This window comes from Xenopus laevis, chromosome 5L (genome assembly GCF_017654675.1).
Source record: "Xenopus laevis strain J_2021 chromosome 5L, Xenopus_laevis_v10.1, whole genome shotgun sequence".
NCBI lineage: Eukaryota > Metazoa > Chordata > Amphibia > Anura > Pipidae > Xenopus > Xenopus laevis.
In genome coordinates this window covers 41,096,138-41,117,193 of record NC_054379.1, presented here as the reverse complement: position 1 = coordinate 41,117,193, position 21,056 = coordinate 41,096,138, and the positions used below count along the sequence as shown (strand labels likewise).

At 39.2% G+C, this 21,056-nt stretch overlaps 1 long non-coding RNA gene across 1 annotated transcript in view; it reads left to right on the top strand.

Annotated features, from left to right (window-relative positions):
• LOC108716642 overlaps positions 1–20,688 on the top strand; it is a 63,009-nt gene extending 42,321 nt beyond the window's left edge. The window contains exon 9 of the long non-coding RNA XR_001935720.2: positions 20,559–20,688. This is a non-coding gene — a long non-coding RNA (uncharacterized LOC108716642). The remainder of the gene's footprint in view (positions 1–20,558) is intronic.
• The last annotated feature ends 368 nt before the right edge of the window (positions 20,689–21,056 follow it).

The window sequence follows — 21,056 nt, the reverse complement described above, 5'->3', positions numbered from 1 at the left end:
TTTCAGCAATCTGGTTGCTAGGGTCCAAATTACCCTAGCAACCATGCACTGATTTCAATAAGAGACTGGAATATGAATAGGAGAGGTCTGAATAGAAATATGAGTAATAACAATATATTTGTAGCTTTACAAATGTTTGTTTTTTGGATGGGGTCAGCGACCACCATTTGCAAGCTGGAAAGAATCAGAAGAATAAGGCAAATAGGGGGAAATGTAATAAAATTCACAAAGAGCAAAACTTTGCGAATAAAACTTTGCCTGTTGCAATGTAATATTCTTCGTTAGGCTTGTATGGCATTGTGAATCTTAATTGCGCATTGGGTACCTTTAACACCTGCTCTACAGTTTCGTAAAATATTTAGTCGCAAAAAACGGTTTGCGATTGCAAAATTTTATTACATACGCTGCAAATGTTTGCAAAAGCAGTTTGGTTGCCAACTTTGTGAGGAAGTCATTGAGGTCTTAATCAGTTAAAAATATGCAAACGTTTTTGCGATAACGAAGCATATTACATTCCTCTCATTATTCAAAAACTATAAGAAAGAAAAAATCAAGGCAAATTGAAACGTTGCTTAGAATAAGCCATTGTATAACATACTAAGGGGCAGATTTATCAAAGGTCGAAGTGAATTTTCGAAGTAAAAAACTTCAAATTGCGAAGTAATTTTTGGGTACTTTGACTAGGGAATGGTCCAACTTTGATTCGAATTTGAAAACACTTCGAAATTCGAAGATCTAATTTTTTTAAGTACTGTCTCTTCAAAAACTTCGACTATTTGCCAACTTAAAGCTGCCGAAGTGCTGTTTTTGGGGGACTTCCTAGAACCGGTATGGAGGCAATCGGGGGAGTTTGTGAGATTGAAGGTCGAAGTTAAAAAAACTTAGATTGAAGTACGATCGTACGATTCGAAGTACGATCGTACGATTCGAAGTACGATCGTACGATTCGAAGTAGGCCGAATTCGGCCCACTTTGAACCCATAAAACTTCGACCTCCATTCGGTTGGTCTTTTTGAATTCGAAGTTCGAAGTTTTTTTAACTTCGAACTTCAAACTTTGATAAATATGCCCCTAAAAGTTAGCTTAAAGGGGAACTATCACAAAAATTAAAATGTATTATAAGCTTCATCTCACTGAAATGAGACACTTTCTAAATACAATTAATTACAAATTCTGTAGTGTTTAAGAAATAATCAAGTTCCGCTTCAGGATCTCACTCTCCGCAACCTGTCACTCTTCATGCTGAGGTCTGGGTCAGATTTTGATTGACAGGTAGGTCTAATATGTCTTTATGGGGGCTCCCTTTCTTAGCAGAATAACTCAAATAACCAGCACAAACAATAGGTAACAAAACACCCTGCACACAGAGAAACAGAATTTCCATCAGAGACGGATATTTTTAAAGAGTGAGCACTTGGGTTAAGGGTGCAACCCACCCAATGGATGTATTAGACCTAACTGTCAATTAAAAACTGACTCCACCTACTGTATAAAGACTGAATGAAGAGAGACAGGTTGCTCAGAGGAGATGAGTGAAGATTAATTTGATTATTCTATAAATGGTACTTATTTTTAATTGATTATATTTAGAAAGTTTCTTATTTCAGCAAGATGACCCATATATTAAAATTTTCATTTTCGCGATAGATCCCCTTTAAAGGTGAACCACCACTTTAAGGGTAATTGGCCATAGGAGGCCCACCAATGAGATCTTTATCCTGGGCCCATTGGCATCTTAAATCATCCCTACCTGCTGCGACCTTCACCTTCCCAGGGTTCTCAAGCATCAGTAGTTGCAACAGGGGATGTACCACTGGTGCCAAGTGAACAGATGTTCCAAGGATTGGCTTTGGATGCAAATACCTGTAATGAATGGTGTCAATGTTAAAGGAATTGTTCATTGTAAAAATAAAAACTGGATAAATAGATAGGATATGCAAAATAAAAAATGTTTCTAATATAGTTAGTTAGCCAAAAATGTAATGTATAAAGGCTGGAGTGACTGGATGTGTAACATAATAGCCAGAACACAAGTTCTCTTGGTTTCCACTGATTGGTTAGCAGGCAGCAACCAATCAGTGATTTGAGGGGGGGCCACAACTGTTGCTTTTGAATCTGAGCTGAATACTGAGGATCAATTGCAAACTCACTGAACAGTTATGTCCCATGTGACCCCCCTTAAAGTCACTGACTAACTCAGAGTTATAGAGCTGAAAAGCAGGAAGTTGGGCTTTGTTCTGTTATGGTAGACATCCAGTCACTCCAGCCTTTATACATTACATTTCTGGCTAACTAACTATATTAGAAACATTTTTTATTTTGCATATCCTATCTATTTACCCAGTTTTTATTTTTACACTGAACTGTTCGTTTAAGAAGTTAAGATTTCCCCACGTCTGTTTCATACAATTGCCCCATTGCCTTCCTCATGACTCCTATTGTAAATCCAATAGTCACTTTGCAGATTCTGCATTCTGTGTCATAAAAAATTACAGCTGCCAGACAGCTGCCACAATTGGCTCCGACTTCTATCGCAGTGTGAGCATCAGTTTGTTACTATTGGGGGGAAAATCCTGCATTGTGGGCAAAAAACATGGCAAATGCATCCTAAAGTCCTTTGCATACTGTGTCTGCAGTTAGTGAATGAGCCATGGGGGCAAATTCACTAAGCTGCGAAAATTCGCCAGCGATGGGTTTTCAGGCAGCGCCAGGCAAAAATTCGCTCAGACAACGCTAATTCACTAACATGCAGGGCGCCGAACGCTGGCGAAGTTGCGCTAGCGTTAATTCGGCAAGCAGATCGAAGTTGCGCTAGTGTTGGCTAATTTGCATACGGCAGGAAGTTAAAGTTGAATGGACGTATCTGTTGCAGCAAATACATTACACTACACAAGCCCAGGGAAGCTTAATAAAAGAAAATAGAGTTGTTATATTGCCCTACACATGAGCCCAGTGTATAGTTTATGTGCCATATGTTAGGAAATCTATGGGGGATGCGGGTTACCCCAAAAAATTTGTACGCTCTTTAGCAGCCTATCACCCTGAAAAAGGAAAAGATGCCAGCGTTTTTTGGGACTTAGAAAAATTTTCAACTAAAGTTTGAGGAACTCCTATCTACTCTATTGCACTCTATAGCAAGTCTGGCGCAAGAGGAATATGTAATTCCCTACAATTTCCCACTAAATCAGGGGTTTATTATATTGAGGCACCATAAACCCAATTGGTTATAGAGAATTTTCATATAGATTATAATTCATGATTTGGCACAAACAAGTAAATTGCAAGAAGCTTAATAAAACCTTTTACTGAATAAAGAAAAAAAGTATGGCGCTGGATATATAAACTGTCATGTGAAATTATACAGATGGAAGAGGGTAACATTAAAGAAAGTCAGTGCATATTAAATATTTGTGCTCAGCAAACAATCTTTTAGCCTTTCATTGACAGGAATGAAATAGACTATTAGCTATCTGGAGATCTAAAGCAGGTGGCTTAAAACAATGACATGTAATTTGTGTGCTGTCAGACTAATGGATTGTATAGGAAATAATGTACAACGTAGATCAAAGCTGTCTTTTAGTAGAGGCCAAGGGAGTATATATGGGTGAGGAATACGGAAATCGGTTTTGATGGCAGTGGAAGAGATACAATAAAGCTATTGTGTTTGGAATAAAGAACATCTTTTAGCTTGCTGGCCAAACAGACCAACGCTTTTACCCAATTTATGACTTATGACATAATTTCCAAGCACTTCAATCTAGTGCATGTCCTGAAAGTACTTCAACAATGTCAAAAACTACCATGCTTTACATAACATTTTTTTTTTGACATAAGTAAGACTTAGGGTTAGTCCACACGAGGAGATTCGGGCCTCTTCTTCTGGGCGACTATCTCCCCGAACTGCCTTTGTGTGTCTTCCCATCCGCTATAATGAAAAGTCGCACACGCAACGATTCGTTTTCCAAAGTCGTCTGAAGTTTCCTAGTGAGGCAACTTCGGAAAACGAAGCGCGGCGTGCATTTAGAGGCCCCAAAATGTAGTAAGTGCATACAAATAGTCCTGTGGGTCACTTCAGCTAATGAAAAATCAACACACTGACTGCATTTTTTGTGGGGTAAAAACACAGAAATATATGTTTACCCCCAAAACCATATGTTTTTGGAAAGTACACATTCTATCTAAAATGGGTACCCATGCCTTTCTGCTCCAAACTACTGAGTTGCAAGGCTTTCCCAAAATTGATGGTTTGATGAAATACTTGAAAATTGCCTCAAAGCTTCAACTTGCAGCATCATAAATATGCACCCTAAATATGATTGCCAGCGGTCCTCCAAACAGTTTGATGCCCATTGTGCATAGGTTTACCAAAGTATCTGGCATTTAGAGGCCCCAAAATGAAGTTATCGCATATAAATATTCCTGTGGGTCACTTCAGCTAATAAAAAAATCAAAGCATTGACTGCATTTTTTGCAGGGGAAAAACACAGAATTTTTTGTTTACCCCAAAAACCATATATTCTTGGAAAGTACACATTCTGCTGAATCTTAAGTGGGTACCTATGCCTTTCTGCTCCAAACTAATGAGTCACAAGGCTTTCCGAAAATTAGTGGCTTTGATGAAATTGAAAATTGCCACAAAGCTTCAACTTTCCAACATCATATCGCCCATGTATCATTACGTACCAAGTAAAAGCATCCTAAATGAGGGTGGCATAAGGAAATGCGATAAGAACAAAAAAAAGCTGTATGTGTGTATAATTCGCAAAATTGCATGTTATGTGTGGGTGGGTGTGACCCCTGATCCCCAAAAATGTTTGTGTGTGTGAGCAGGGTCAGACTGTGGGGCCCACCGGGAATCCTTTCCAGGGCTGCTGTCCTCCGAACCCCCTAGTGCAAACAGCGCTGTTCGTCGCCGCAATTTTTATTAGGGTCAGGAGATTGGGAGAAGGGGTCTGGCCCGGTGGGGGCCCATGAGGGCCGGGCCCCACCGGGTTTTTTCACAGTGTCCCGCCTGGCCAGTCCGACCCTGTGTGTAAGTGTGAATGTAAGTGTGTATCAGTGGAATAAGTGTGTGTTTCTGTGTGTAAGTGTAACACTAACCACTCCTGTAAGTGCAGCAGAATGTAGAATCTACATTTTGTAGCACTTGGGTACTTTTATCCACAGAACGTAGATTCTACGTTCGGTGGCACTTAAAGGTTTAAATTAACTTTTGTATGTTATAGAATTGCTAATTCAGAGCAACTTTTCAATTGCCCTTCATTTTTTTTGTTTATAATTTTTGACTTATATGCAGCCCTCTGACTCGTCACTAGTGATGGGCGAATTTGCGCCGTTTCGCTTCGCCGAAAAATTCACGAATTTTGCGAAACAGCGAAAAAATCGCGAAATCGCCGGCCCGTGTTTGACGCGGCGTCCGTTTTTTCGGAAATTTTTTTTTTGACGCCGGCGAATTTTTGCCGCGAATTTTCCCTGGCTTTTCGCGAATTTATTCGCTGGCGGCGAATCGCGCAAATTCGCCGCAAATTCGCGTCTGGCGAATAAATTCGCCCATCACTACTCGTCACTGACCCCATCTAAAAAAAATGCTATGTAAGACTAGAAATGTAAAGTTTTTGCTACTTTTTATTACTCATCTTTCTGTTCAGATCCTCTCCTATTCATATTTCAGTCTCTAATTCAAATCAGTGTATGGTTGCTATGGTAATTTGGACCCTAGCAACCAGAATGCAAACTGCAGAGCTGAATATATGCTTGTCTTTGCAAACTTATGAATATATACATATTAATGAATATAAAGTGGATATATACAAATAAAACATTTTACAGTAGTAGCAAGAAAATGGATAGAAACTGTTCAGCAAACATTTCCTTGTATATTGATCAGTACCAACTGCTATTAGTCTAATTAATAGCAGTTGGGACATCATCAAAAATGACATTTAATGAAAGCTGGTGTAACCCCATCTAGGCTAAGCTAGACCGTGGGCAAATTTACTAAAGGGCGAATTTTCACCTATGAAGGTTCTGCCATAATTTGTGCAACTTCATCAGACATTAATTCGTAGCGTATTCACTTATTTATCACAATGCGAAGTTACGTCTCGGTAGAAGAATGATGACAAACTTTCGCTAGCGTTTCTTTCTTCCTAGTGAAACTTTAACACCCTATGCTTAGGGCAATTTAAATAGTGCACATTTATTAAAAAAATGTCCAAGGAAGCAAAATAAAGACAAAAGTGATCCTCTAATGTCCTAAACATGGACCCACCCTAATGTGGCATCTTATCAGTTCGCCAGCTATAACCTGGCAAAGCAGAACCTGGTGAAAAGGGTAACGTAATGGAAACTTTGCACTTTGATGAATTTGCTGAGTAACAATAGTTCATCTGAAAAATTGCCTGGTGGAAGGGCTCAAAACTTCGTTAGCACTGAGCTCTTTCGCTAGCGAATTGTCCTCTAGCCTTTTAGTAAATTGATGAATTTTCAACGGCCACTTCACCCTTTAGTAAATTTGTTCCCTTGTCCGGCTAAGAAACAGGCAGAGCACTTGTTACATTTGACCCTCTCTCCACAGGATGGGCCTTTGCTTTATGAAAGCAACAGGCTTTTATTCTCTTAAAGCACAAATCAGGGTTTTGATACTCACAAATCTCCGAGGTATCCATATCACATGTCAGGTAACATCACAGCATTTCAGAGCCAGCACCTTGTGGAGATAGCATATTACATGGATTACATGGATACATGGATGCACCCTCATGATCTCTGTACCGTGACCTGGATCCCCAAACGGTGGATCAGGAAATCACTGAACCTAATCCCCTATCAGGCTGTGATCCCTACACTACAGGCCAGTCTTGCCTGAGGGGAGAGTTACCCCCCCCCCCCCCTTACTATCCCTCCTATTTGGAGCCAGGCTGCTCTTGCTAAACTACTTCTATCTGCCTCACTTTCCTAGAAAGTGCTGTTACAGAGAACTACCCGGTCCTGACTACCCCTCATTCACAGGGTCCCTGTATCCCTGCTTTCACCAAGAGCCTCCCCTCCCATGGGCCTTTCCTTTACAGAGGCCTAAGCTCCAGGCTCCCAGCACATCCACATTCACTCCCTCCTGAATGGCAGGGAAAGAGAAAGCTCCACCCTCTGCCCAACACTATACTGTAGTGTGGCAGGAACTTATCATCAGTCTCTGGGCCCATGATACACTGTACACATTATGCTAATAAGCTAAAGTAGATACATGGGCTTTTGCCCAGCAACTAGAGAACAAGTAAGTGTAGGCATTTAAAGACATAGAAAAGCATTAACCCTATGGGTCCCTACACTGGATACTGGAAGGGGCATTAATTTACCAGGCCCAAAGTGCAATCAGAAGTGGCAGAATGCATATAATGGCAAGAAGCATGTTTGGATGCAAGTAACCTTAATAAATGGTGTCAATAGGCTCAACATTTCTGTCCATTTAGGTGCGACTGCACTTGTGACCTGTGCATATAGTGAACTGCAGGGACAAAGTAAGGCACGGATAATGCCCCTTACCCATCAAATATAGTTATTCAGTTGAAATATGTGTTTATTTGTGGATTTGATCCATCTCTCCTACAGCAGGCTACAAGTGGGAACAAATTATCCAAAGTAAGCCAACAAACAACAAGTTTTTACAAAAACACATTTTGTAAAATGCTCTTAATGTGTAAATGCTAGCTGAACATCGTTTTTAACCAGATCTCCTGCACTGCAGTATTCTGAGCTGTAGTAAGCTGAATGAAAATTGCATAGAGACCTTGAGCTGGATTGTGTCTGAGCCCCTTGCGAGACACCAGGTTAAAATAATCATTAGCCTGGGGGCCCATCAAATGAAGACATCATTGTCCATTTCATCAGAATATATGTAATATCACACATTTTAATGCCCTTTTAATTGAATTTCTTCTCTCTACATTTTCTTTATCTTCCTAACATAATTGAAGGAGGTCTGTAGATTCTGTGTTTTTTGTCTCCCTGGTGCAGGGGCTACAAAATGAGGTGGTCATTTAGGTCTGTTGCAGACTTCTCCCCCAACAATACATTAACATTATTAATTAATGAAAGTGGCATAAACATTAAACAAGGAGCCATTAAAGGAGAACTAAATATAAAGATGTAGGATAGAATGCTGTACATTATGTTTTGAATATCTACACCAGCCCTTTAGCTGTGAATATTTGTGCCTTAGATAATGCCCCCTGTAGCTCTCCATCTTTTTTTTGCATTTGTTCTGGGCCCGAGCTTAGTGACAAACTCACAATATACTTTATATATAGAATAAGAAAGGCTGATTAGTAATTAATTCAGATTCTCATTTCATGGCAGCTCAGAGATCGGTATAGTTTGCTTCAAAATGTAATAATCAGCCCGGGCACCATAAGTATATATGAAGGCAAACCTTAGCTTCCCAACAGCTGCCCAGAACACACTTAACATGTGCAGTGTCACGGACACCCCTAACACAATCCAAGATGGTGAGCACATGTGCACAAATTTGAAAGCCTGCCTCATTATTGGGATAGAGATTCTGAACCTTGAGGCTGATAAAGTAACTTGGGCAAATTTCTAGCCATATTCCTATTAAGGTTTAGTTTTCCTTTAAATACATAGCATCTGCAAGACAAGTGTAGTATATACTGGTAGACAAAATTAAATGTTTTCATTTAACATCTCTTGGCCACCAGCATGGGAAGGGGATCTGGGAAGGATATAAAGCAATCAATAATGAGAAAGAAAGAAATATGGTACTATATACTACAAGGAAACTTGTATAATTTTTAAAAAGATTTTTATTTTGATTGTATATAACATTTAAAAAAAACAAAACAAATACAAACATTGGTTCTGTCTGCATCATTATTCTGAGACACACTGTTAAAGCAAGTACCTTTAGTACCAGATAAGTGGCCTACTCCATGATAGTGTCCAACTGGGTCTGTCTAGCTGTCTAGGTAGTAGCCCAAATCCAAATGCTCCACACCTTATCATATTTTTGAGGGTGGGCCTTGCAGTGGAGAGAGTATAAAGTTTATTATGTTTACCCAGTCAGCAAGCGTTGGGGGGAATTGTGCTATCCAATGTGAAAGAATACATTTCATGGCATAGAACAAAAGATTGTGAAAGAGTATTCTCATTGAGGATTTAGGGGTCAAACAGATACACCTTGGGTGTAGGTATGTTAGAGGTATGTTAGGTAGGAATGGATTTTCCTGAATATAGTTTAGGACCTGCTCCCAGAAAGTTATAATTTTTGGGCATAGCCATGTTAGGTGGAGGTAATTCGCCTTTCATTTGGGGCAATGGGATTAGTCTTGACTGCCCATACTCTATAACTGAAGAGGATTTAGGTGAAGCCTATGCAAAATTTTTAACTGTATAAGGGTAAGACTAAAAGGGAGATTTTTATTAGATTTTCTGGGACAGATTTTGCCATGCAACACCATGCAACTGCATGAGATTCAATGGGGAAAAAAAGTCGGCAGGACACCATCAGATTTTATCTTGTTAGATGAAGACGCAGTGTTCGCTTCCAACAAGAGTGTTGTGCAAGATGGAAAATTTTCCATGTAGTTACATCAGATTTTTATATCAGTCCCATTATATTTTGACATCCAATTTGTAGGATGCTATCCGTCGATCCTACACCATCTGACCAAATCTTCAGTGGAGTTTAGTCTGGTTGGTGGTGTGTGTTGGAAACAGCAGGTCTACATTTATTCTCATTTTTTTCCCGCTATTTTTTAATTTAGTCCTATGTCTTTCTGGTGGATAGGCCCTTTTTGTTGCTTCATCCCAGTCATAATCATCATCATTCTCAGGTAAGTCCTTTTCCCAGGCTGCATAGGCTGCAGTATAGGGGGATTTTATAGTTGAGAGGAGATGGGTTGGGGTTTTTCCCTAATCATACCTGAATGTTCTATCAGATACCACTAATATACACAAATATGTGATTAAGAAGTGCAAGGATCCTACTTCAGTGGGCCACGGTAATGATATTAGTGCCTTAAAAGGCATCTGCTCCCCAAGGATCCCCAACAAATGGTCCATGTGCAACCACACAAACAATACAAATGGCATGTATGCTTCTGTATGATAATCAGGGTCAGACTGGAGCATTGGTGGCCCACAGGGTTCCAAACTTCCAGGGTCCCCATGTGCATGCCGTCGTGTGCTGCACATTGTTTTCTTTTGGGGGCCAGCAGATATGGGGAGCAGGTCTGGATGGCAGGGGCTCACGAGGGCCGGGGCCCACCGGGTTTCTTCCCAGTGTCCCTCCGGCCCAGTCCGACCCTGATGATAATCCTGTGCATGCAAACTGTTTTGATTTGGTTAGATCTCTCCAGCAGGTGATACGGAATAAATAGATGATAGATAGATAGATAGATAGATAGATACCTGCAGTATAACAATGAAGAAAAAGCTTTGAATACTTCTATCTACCATTTATTGAACAGGAGGCCATACAGACTCTAGTGATTGTAACTAATATAGAACAAATGATCAGCATTCTAAATTTAATAATCATGACAGTGCTACTGTACATTTAAAGGAATATGATCAGACAGAAATACTTCAATATAAAGCTGTGATAACAAACCTTCCAGCTGGGTATTTCATTTGTCATTAGTAGGAGGGCAGGGGTCCTGCCATATTATTTATATAATCTGCACTCCTCAGCCTTCATAGCTAAATTCCAGTGGCAGCATCTCTGGCATGCATGCTAACAAGGTCACAGAATAAAATGTTTCAAGTACTGCAGTAGTTGAGAGGGTAACACGTGCACTAACACCTTCGCAGCTTGTGGTAATTGATGATTTTCAGCTTTTTATTATTCACTTGACAGCTGTGTCAGATAAGCAAAAACAGAAAATGTTCTTTATTATTTAACCCTTTATCTAAATAAACATCAAATCTGCAAACAAAGAACTTAAAAATAATGTTGTGGGCACTGCATTTAAAAAAATATATAGTGCCTTGTCCAATTATACTCTGTATTAATATTCTAGGCCAGAGGAGGACAAGGTTTATACAGTATATTATGCCTACGTAATCAATAATAAAACTGTAACACAGACGTTAACCATTTGTCACCAAGCGTTGAAACATATCAATGTTAGACTTTTAGCTACTGTTAATTGTGCTGTGACCTGTTTCAGTCCATCGTGAAGACACCATCACAAATGCAGTATTATGTAGTAGTTAGATATTTATTAATGCAGCCACAGTAGACCATAAGCTGCTAAGCCATAAGCACTGGCTCAGATATACAAATGGCCAGATTCCATATTATATAACACATGAAAATCTGGCATGTCATCCTGTATATACTCATGCCAGGACTTCGTTCTTTTGCCCCAATGACTCCACAATTGCAAACCACATATGAGGTCACATTTATTAAGTGGAGGGCAGAGTACAAAGTGTGCAATCCAACATTTTTTTTTTGTTGCTCCCTAAAAAGTTGATGCATGGCTCTGCAGAGGCCTTCATCCCCCTCATGAATACAGTACTGCCTACATTTAGCAGGAGGGGCAGGGGGTAGGCTTCCCTCTGCAGCGGAGCCCTATAATTATTGCTTACTCTATTTCCAATATGGTGTTAGGTTTGCGAGAGCAGCCAGGCCCCAGATTTGAGTTTTTTAGAATGACCACTGAAGGGCATACTTTTGAACCCCTTTTGTGATCTGGTGCTTGCATCTAGGCTCTCTGTAAATTACCCTAATAATCTCTGTAGTCTCTATGTAAATGACCCTAAAAATCTCTCTAGTTTTCCTAGTGTTCAAAACTTATGTAAGGCACATACTTTACCTGACTCATCTCTTCACCACATTTTGCCATAACCAGGCTCCTCCGGTCTATCCCGGCCCGACCAGCTAAAATTTGTAGCTTTAGTCCTACCCACTAAGGTCAAACATTTTTCTATTAGCCCAAGCCTCTGTCTTGCAAGTTAAAGGAGAAGGAAAGGCTAAAACTAAGTAAGCTTTAACAGAAAGGTCCACCTAAATATACCAGTAAACCTTCAACATAATGCTCCTCTGTCAAAAGAAACACAGCATTTCTTTCCTTATATTGTGTACACATGGGCTTCTGTATCAGACTTCCTGCTTTAAGCTTAAACCTCCAGGGCTCGGCATGAGCATGCTCAGTTTGCTCCTCCCTGCTGCTCTGAGCCCAGAGCTATGAGTGAGCAGGGAGAAGTAATGTCACACCAAGCTAATATGGCAGCTGCTATCCTAAACAAACAGAGAGCTTCTAGACCGTTTTAACTGGTATGGTAAAGAATTCTACAGAATAGATATAGCATTCTAGCTTGCATTATTGTGGCTAATATATTGGCAATCAACTGCCTCAGTAGATTTCCTTCTTCTTTAAGACCATAACCGGACAGTGTCCTACCCTTTTGCTAGTTTACTGAAGCCATGTAGGCGAATGACATGCTGGGTCAAAATAATGATGCTCCTTAACTATGGGTTTATAGATTATATATTTATATAAAAATGCTTGATAAAGGTCCCAAAGTGGACCTAAAGTTTGGACACAAGTGCTATGTAAAATAAAGACATTTTGTTGTTTTAAATCTAATGCAAGAGAGTGCTGGTCCCTACGAAACATATAGATGAATACATAACAATATTATTATTTCACCCACTGCTTTTGGGAATCAATATATATATATATATATATATATATATATATATATATATATATATATATATATATATATTTGCATGTCGCAATGTAGTATTCTTCATTAGTCTTTTATTGCATTGTGAATCTTAATTGCGCATTGCAAACTTTTAAGAAGTGCTGATTGTTAGGGTCCAAATTACCCTAGCAACCATGCACTGATTTGAATAACATGAATAGGAGAGGCCTGAATCGAAAGATGAGTTATAAAAAGTAGCAATAACAATACATTTGTAGCCGTATAGACCATTTGTTTTTGGATGGGGTCAGTGATCACCATTTGGCAAATAATTCAAAAACTATAAAAAAAGAAAAAATGAAGTTAACTAAAAGGTGAACCATTCCCTTTAACCATAACAGTTAGATTAACACTGGGGGCCCATTTACTAAGGGTCGAAGTGAATTCGAAGTGAATTTTCGAATTCAAAAACTTTGAAGTAATTTTTGGGTACTTCGACCATTGAATAGGCCAAAAATCACCTTCAACCTGCCGAATTGCTATGTTAGCCTATGGGGACCTCCTAGAACCTATAGGCAGTATTTGGCTTAGTTTTTAGAAATCAAAGTTTTTTTTTTTGAAAATCGTTCCATCGATCGATTAAATTGTTCGAATCAAACAATTTCTACGTTTGATTAAACGATTCGAATTCGATCTAAAACGGCTAAATTTAATTAAAAAAAACTTTGACTATCGAATTTTCGATGGTCGAATTTCGAAGTTTTACCACTTTGAAATTTGACCCTTAGTAAATGTGCCCCTAGTTGAAGTCTACCATGTCAGTTCCGCCTCTTACTCCGTTAGTGTGCCTATTGATGCAGGGGGACCCAGTAGTCTGCACTTGCATTCGGAAATGATCCCTATTTATATAGGTGCTGTTGATAGTTTGAAGGTGTTTGTGCAGAACAAAGTGAAAATGGCAGGACAAGAATATTTTACTACCTTCCAACCACTGCTGTAACTTTAACACAACTCCCCCCCCCACACACACATGCAATTTCCACCACCACAGCGTCTGATGAATACGTGTGCAGTAAGCAGCATTAGAAACTGCCATGCTCTCTTAGAAATCACATCTGTTCAGATAAGCCTAAACCGCCAATAAATGCCGTCATTACAATACAGAGATAAAGAAGAGAATCCTTGGATGGCACAGAAATGATACAATTTAATAGGACACAATTCTAGGGTGACAGATCTCAATAGGGTGACTGATCTCCTTAAATAAAAGCTCAGATAGAGGCCCGCACAAAGCAGCTACTGTGATATATGATTGATTAAAGTTTAAAGCCATGCTAAGCATATGAGATAAACAACATCCCACAAATGTGCCAGACTTCTCTGTTTCTTTGTCAAAAGCTATTGCACCACTGTAGACTCCTTGCAGACAATAAAAACCTTCCTAATGGGATGTAATATATATTGTATTTGGCCTTGCCTAAACTCCCACTTGACACCCAAGGACCCTTGTATGTAGTTAAAGAGATGTAGGAGTTTGCGCTGTACCCAAGGTCGTACCAATGCCCAGGGCCTTCTAATATTGCCCCTGCCAGCTCCCATGACTTAAACTCTGATATGCAAAATGAAACACTTTCTAAAGAAGGAACTTATGGAATAGTTCAACTCAAATAATTTGATGGCAGATTTATTACGGTTCGTGCTGTGTTTTCCACAAACATTCAAGTTTTTGAGGTTATTTTTGAGTCAACAATTGATTTTTCAGATTAAAACTTGAATTTTTTTTTTATTTTTTAAAAAACTTGAATTTTTCAAGATTTATTATCCCCCGGCCCTGCAAATAGGTTGATACACCATCTAAAACCTGTCGACGTCAGGTAGAAGTCTATGGCAGAGGTCCCTTAAACCATTTGAAAATGTTAATAGCCTTTATGATGTTTGAGTTTTTTTCGGTGGCTTTTGCTCAAAAACTCGATCATTTAGAGTGTTTTAAGTTTTTTTTTTGCCGAAATATCGATCAATTACAGTTTTCAGGTTGTTAACCCCGAACTCACTGGTTTGAGTTTTGTCCATTCAAGTTTTTTCTCAAACAAGAAACCATTTGAGTTTTGAGTTCATTTGAGGTTTAAAAAAGCTCACATAACTCTAAAATTCGACCTATGATAAATACAGTAACCCCCTTAATGTACACTTACCCATAGTGAATCTCTGAGTACTATTGCAATTAACATTGATTTTCTATTTTTAGCTTTTTAAAAGGCACTAACAGGGGAATGTAATAAAAGTCGCAAAGAACAAAACAATTCGCACCAATAAGACTAAAAATCCACATCTCGCAATGTAATATTGTTCCTTAAACTGTTATTGCATTGCGAATTTTAATTGCGCATTGCGAATTTTAATTGCGCACTCATAAGAAGTGCTTGAAGGTGTCGTAATCTTTTGGAGCAAGCAAACGACTTTTTCAGTAAGAAGTTTTATTACATTGACTGCGCATTGGCGCAAACTTTAAAATTCGCAAACGGTCTTTCACTGTCGGAAGTGGTCGCTAAACAGTTTCCGGGCTCGCAAAAGCTATATTAAATTCGCACAAAGCAAAATTTGTTCGCGCAAAGGCATAACTTTTCGCAGTGCGAATAGTTTTTCCGTTAGCGATTTTTATTACATTCCCCCGTTTGTTTGCCCAGGAGCAGTAACACAGAGCAACCAATAAGTTATTTGCTTTCCAACAGGTGACCAGTAAATGCTTCCTGCTGATTGGTTGCCATGGGTTACTGCTCCTGGGCAAACTTAGGGCCTTTTATTACATAACCTCCTTACGGGGGAATGTAAAAAAAATCGCTAACGGAAAAACTATTCGCAATGCGAAAAGTTATGCCTTTGCGCGAACAAATTTTGCTTTGTGCGAATTTAATATAGCTTTTGCGAGCCCGGAAACTGTTTAGCAACCACTTCCGACAGTGAAAGACCGTTTGCGTATTTTATAGTTTGCGCCAATGCACAGTCAATGTAATAAAACTTCTTACTGAAAAAGTAGTTATGTTTGCTCCAAAAGATTACGACACCTTCAAGCACTTCTTATGAGTGCGCAATTAAAATTCGCAATGCGCAATTAAAATTCGCAATGCAATAACAGTTTAAGGAACAATATTACATTGTGAGATGTGGATTTTTAGTCTTATTGGTGCGAATTGTTTTGCTTTTTGTGACTTTTATTACATTCCCCTGTTAGACTTTTAATACTAGAGTAGATACTAACACTAGTTAGAGTCTGCAACCCTTGGAAAGGGTAAATTCACAGGGCCTGCTCAACTCCCCCCCCCCAAGCACCCTCTCTCACCCACCTGCTGCTCGCAGTTTCCCCTCTTCTTCTACTCTGGCACAATTTCTTCCACTGATAACTAGGTGGGTGGAAAATTCAAGCAGCTTTCAAAATATCCCATTCAAACCAAGTGGACATTGGGTGACACTCTGTCACACCTCCCCACATATCCAGACCTTACCTTAGGGTAAGCTGACTATACAGGAAGGGCATACAGTAGTTAAAGGAGAAGGAAAGGCTAAAATTAACGGGATACTGTCATGGGAAAAAAATTTTTTCAAAATGAATCAGTTAATAGTGCTGCTCCAGCAGAATTCTGCACTGAAATCCATTTCTCAAAAGAGCAAACAGATTTTTTTATATTCAATTTTGTCAACATTGTCAATTTTCCAGCTGCCTCAAGTCATGTGACTTGTGCTCTGATAAACTTCAATCACTCTTTACTGCTATACTGCAAGTTGGAGTAATATCAGCCCCCTCCCCCCCCCCCCAGCAGCCAAACAAAAGAACAATGGGAAGGTAACCAGATAACAGCTCCCTAACACAAGATAACAGCTGCCTGGTAGATCTAAGAACAACACTCAATAGTAAAAACCCATGTCTCCCTGAGACACATTCAGTTACATTGAGAAGGAAAAACAGCAGCCTGCCAGAAAGCATTTCTCTCCTAAAGTGCAGGCACAAGTCACATGACCAGGGGCAGCTGGGAAATTGACAAAATGTCTAGCCCCATGTCAGATTTCAAAATTGAATATAAAAAAAATCTGTTTGCTCTTTTGAGAAATGGATTTCAGTGCAGAATTCTGCTGGAGTAGCACTATTAACTGTTGCGTTTTGAAAAAAACATGTTTTCCGATGACCGGATCCCTTTAAGTAAGCTTTATCAGAAAGGTCTATATAAATACACCAGTAAACCTTCAACGTAATGCTCCTGTGTCTATAGAAACACAGCATTTCTTTCCTTCTATTGTGTATACATGGGCTTCTGTATCAGACTTCCTGTTTTCAGCATAAACCTCCAGTGCTAGTGCTTGAGCATGCTCAGTTTGCTCCTCTCTCCCTCTCCCCCTCCCCACCCTGCTGTAATCTGAGCCCAGAGCTATGAGTGAGCAAGGAGAGACTCAGGCAGGAAGTGATGTCACACCAAGCTAATATGGCAGCTGCTATCCTAAACAAACAGAAAGAGCTGCTATAGCTGTTTACTCAGGTAAACAATCTATATCTGTTTAACTGTTTAGCCAACTTAACTCTCTGCCCAGCTCCACAGAAGCCCCAAGACTTTCAGAGCCCATCAGTTTTGTCATCATTTATAAAGCCCTACCAAGACCCTACTAACACATTGGACTAATATGACTTTGTTTCTTAATAACGCAACTTGCCTACAAGGTACAACAGCTTTGGCTGTTGATTTATGAGCATGCTCAGTTCTTCTCAGCTGAGATTACTAAACACACCCTCCAGTCTAACAGCCAATGAGGAGATAGCATAACTGGTTTCCATAGAAACTCTAGCTGTCTGATCCTATTTTTTCTCGTAACCACCTCATTCGAGTTATGGCGGTGACAATTCAATAAAATCGAGTTTTCAGAGAGGCAATCATACGATTCGAATTGAGGATACGTTTTTTTTTAGCTCTGACTTTTTTGAGAAGTATTATTGATAAATGAGTTAAATTCATGGATGGGAGTTAGGCTGACTTTATTTAAATAAAAAATGAAATAAACTCGAGTTTTAGTAAATAACCCCAAAGCCGTTGCCTTTTCTTTTTTTTAAAGGTAAGATGTATTTCTTTTTTTAAACACACAGCAATCAGACATACAACAAATAAGTACACTCGCAGACTAAACTGTACAAGTTTGGCAGGATGAAAACATGGCACAGGCTATCACCAAGCATAACACAATACAGAGATCGAGCAGTTGAGATGGACACTATCAAATTCAGGTGAACTTTACATCTGAAGGCTAGGTTGGGACCTTCGAGGATATGTAGGATAGCTAACCATGAAGGATTTCATAATAGGAGATGGACTTGGTTAAGACATGCTACAGAGGGGTCGGGTCAATGTCATTCCACAATCCCCAAATTTTATCAAATTTTGTTGGTGTTCCCCTAACTTCGTAGGTGAGCTTATATAGGGGTACTGCTTTGTTAACCAGTTGTATCCAAGCATTAAGAGAGGGTGAGAGGTGACCCATCCAGTGAAGGGCTACAGTTTTTTTCGCATAAAAGAGTAGGATACGAAAAGAGATTCGAGTATACTTAGCTGGGATTATCTCTTCTAGGACCCCCAAAAGGCAAACTGTAGGCGAAATTATTCTCGGAAAGTCAAGATTGTCCGCTAGATAGTTCACGACTTGTGTCCAAAAGCCCAATATGTAGTGGCATTCCCAGATTAAATGGAAGAAATCCGCAGCTTGTTGTTGACACCTGGGACAGGAGTCGCAGGGGATCCGGCCCATCAGTTTGAGTCGTGTGGGAGTAATGTAAATATGATGCATAATTTTATATTGTATTAGTTTGTCTTTCAACGATATCAGGCCAGTGTATATGTGATCTGTTGCTTCGAGCCGTTGCCTTTTCAACACAATTTTGATCCTACTCCACGGGTCACTGAGGCAAGGGGGGAAGAGCAATGTGCAAACTTTTAAGTAAAGCACCATCTGCTCTATGTTTATTCAACCAAAAGACCAAGGTGGACACTCACAATAAGAACCACCTGCTAACAAACAAATCATCAATGTGTTCATCGGTGTATAGTTATTGTAGGCTCTCAATCCAGATGCTAACAGTCCTCATGGTTTATAATGTATACCTGACTTACTGATGTAATGAGAGGATATATCTCTTACACTGGATCTATGCCCCCTTCTTTTCTTTTCTCTCCTCTGTCTGTTTTTCTCTTTTTCCCAACTACTTCTTTTTTTTCTCATTCTTTCTTGTTGCTCAGGTTGCACAGACAAGTTAATATAGGTATGGTTATCGTGGATTATTAATCCGAATACTAACAGTCCCCATATTGTATAATGTGTACCTGACTTACTGATGTACTGATAGCCCTTTCACTGGATGTATGCCCCCCTTTCTCTCCTCTTCCCTGTCTGCTTTTATCTTTTTCTCCACTACTTTATTATTTTCTCTTTCTTTCTTGTTTTTAAATTGAACAGTCACTACACCCACTCTAGAGGAATTGAAAGAATCTATTAATAAGGCCTAGTCATACTACCACCTATGTCTCCAGAGGTTGCACAGACAAATTAATAAATGTGTGGTTACCATGGATTCTCAGTCCTGATACTAACACTCCTCATGTTTTATAATGTGTACCTAACTTACCAATGTAGTGATAGAGGGTATAAAGCCGTTACACTAGATTGTCTGCTTTTCTCTTTTTCCCTACTTCTTCTTTCTTTCTTGTTTTGTTTTATTTCTGTTATGTTAATCTTGAAAAATCAGTAAATAAACAGTTAAAAAAAAAACCTGCACCTGACTTAAGATGGACAATTGTTAAGGAGGGCAATGCATCAAGAGGAGTGAGGAGGCCTGCTACAAATCTTCCGTTTGCAAGTCATTCCAGAGTAACATACTGCCATAACAATAAAAATTAAATAAATAGTGTTGCTACGGGACATAGTAGACAACATCCTTTCTGGGCCCCCATGCAGTCGTGTTTCCTCGGTAGTTAAGTAACTGACTAGGCACAAGTTTTATGTACATGGGGGACACAACTAGTGCTTCTGCATTTCCCCAACACTTGATAAATTAGCCAATATATGACAGTGTTCTAAATGTTCTGTGCTGGTTGGATATTACTTTGCAGCTCATTCTTCTATATTTTTATAACATGATTTCTTAAATTCAGAATTTGCTTTGTCCAAACCCAGTCATAAACCTATGCTAATGAAAGCTAACTTCAGCAATCTTTATATCATATCAATAGATCACCACAGGAAAAGTTGTCTGTGTTCCTCTTTTTGATTTCATTTAATTAAGTTAAATTAATTTCTTTAAAATATCAACATTTTTTGTTCAATCCAACCAGAAAAACAGCAGGAAAAAAAAGAAACACATAGATGAAAGCCCACGTATTTCTTTTTAATTACGCAGCAAATAATCTAGGCGGCCAAGTGTTATCCTACATCATTACTTGGAGAACATTTTCTTTGAACAGCAGGTTTGCTGTCGTATCTGTGTCTTTCATTCATACAGGGCTAGATTTCGTGGGTGCAGTACTTTAAGCAGAACAATCTTCTAGAAAAGATGGAGAATTATTGACCTGTTGCAATCTGTCTTCCGATACTATGACAGCAGTTCAAGGAACCAAAATTACTGCTCAAAAGAATGATCGATACTGAATGTGATCAAAAGCATGTCATTTCAAGGTTCCCAAATACCACGTACTGTATATTAGAGGAAGGAAATAATGCATTTTTTATTTTATATACTTTTATATGCTATAGAACCCAAGAATGCAATAGTTTACCTGTCAAATATATTGGAGACATTTTTATGAAAGAAAATAAATACTGAATTTTGTTAATACAAAGACTTTTTTTTTTTACAGCAAAAGGAGGTTGAAAGGGAGAAAAAGATAAAAGAGCTTCATTACCCGATATCAAAACCTATGAAATTTTTGCACTAGCTTGGTGTTCCGGTCATTGTCCCTGCCCCATGTAAGTTACTGTTTATGCTTTTCACTAAATGATTACACAAACATAATGCTGTGATGCATCAAGGTTTTATTCAAATCTAATACTATCATAGAGAGTTAAAGTGTTAACAATTGCATATTCAAGACTAGTGATGGGCGAATTTATTCGCCAGGCGCGAATTCGCGGCGAATTTGCGCGATTCGCCGCCAGCGAATAAATTCGCGAAACTCCCGCGAAAAGTCGCGGAAAAAATTCGCCGCCGTCAAATTTTTTTTTCGAAAAACGGACGCCGGCGTCAAAAACGGGCGCCGGCGTCGGAAAAACGGGCATCGGCGTCAAAAACGGGCGCCGGCGTCAGAAACGAGACGCCGGCACCGTTTCGCGAATTTTTCGCCGTTTCGCGAATTTCG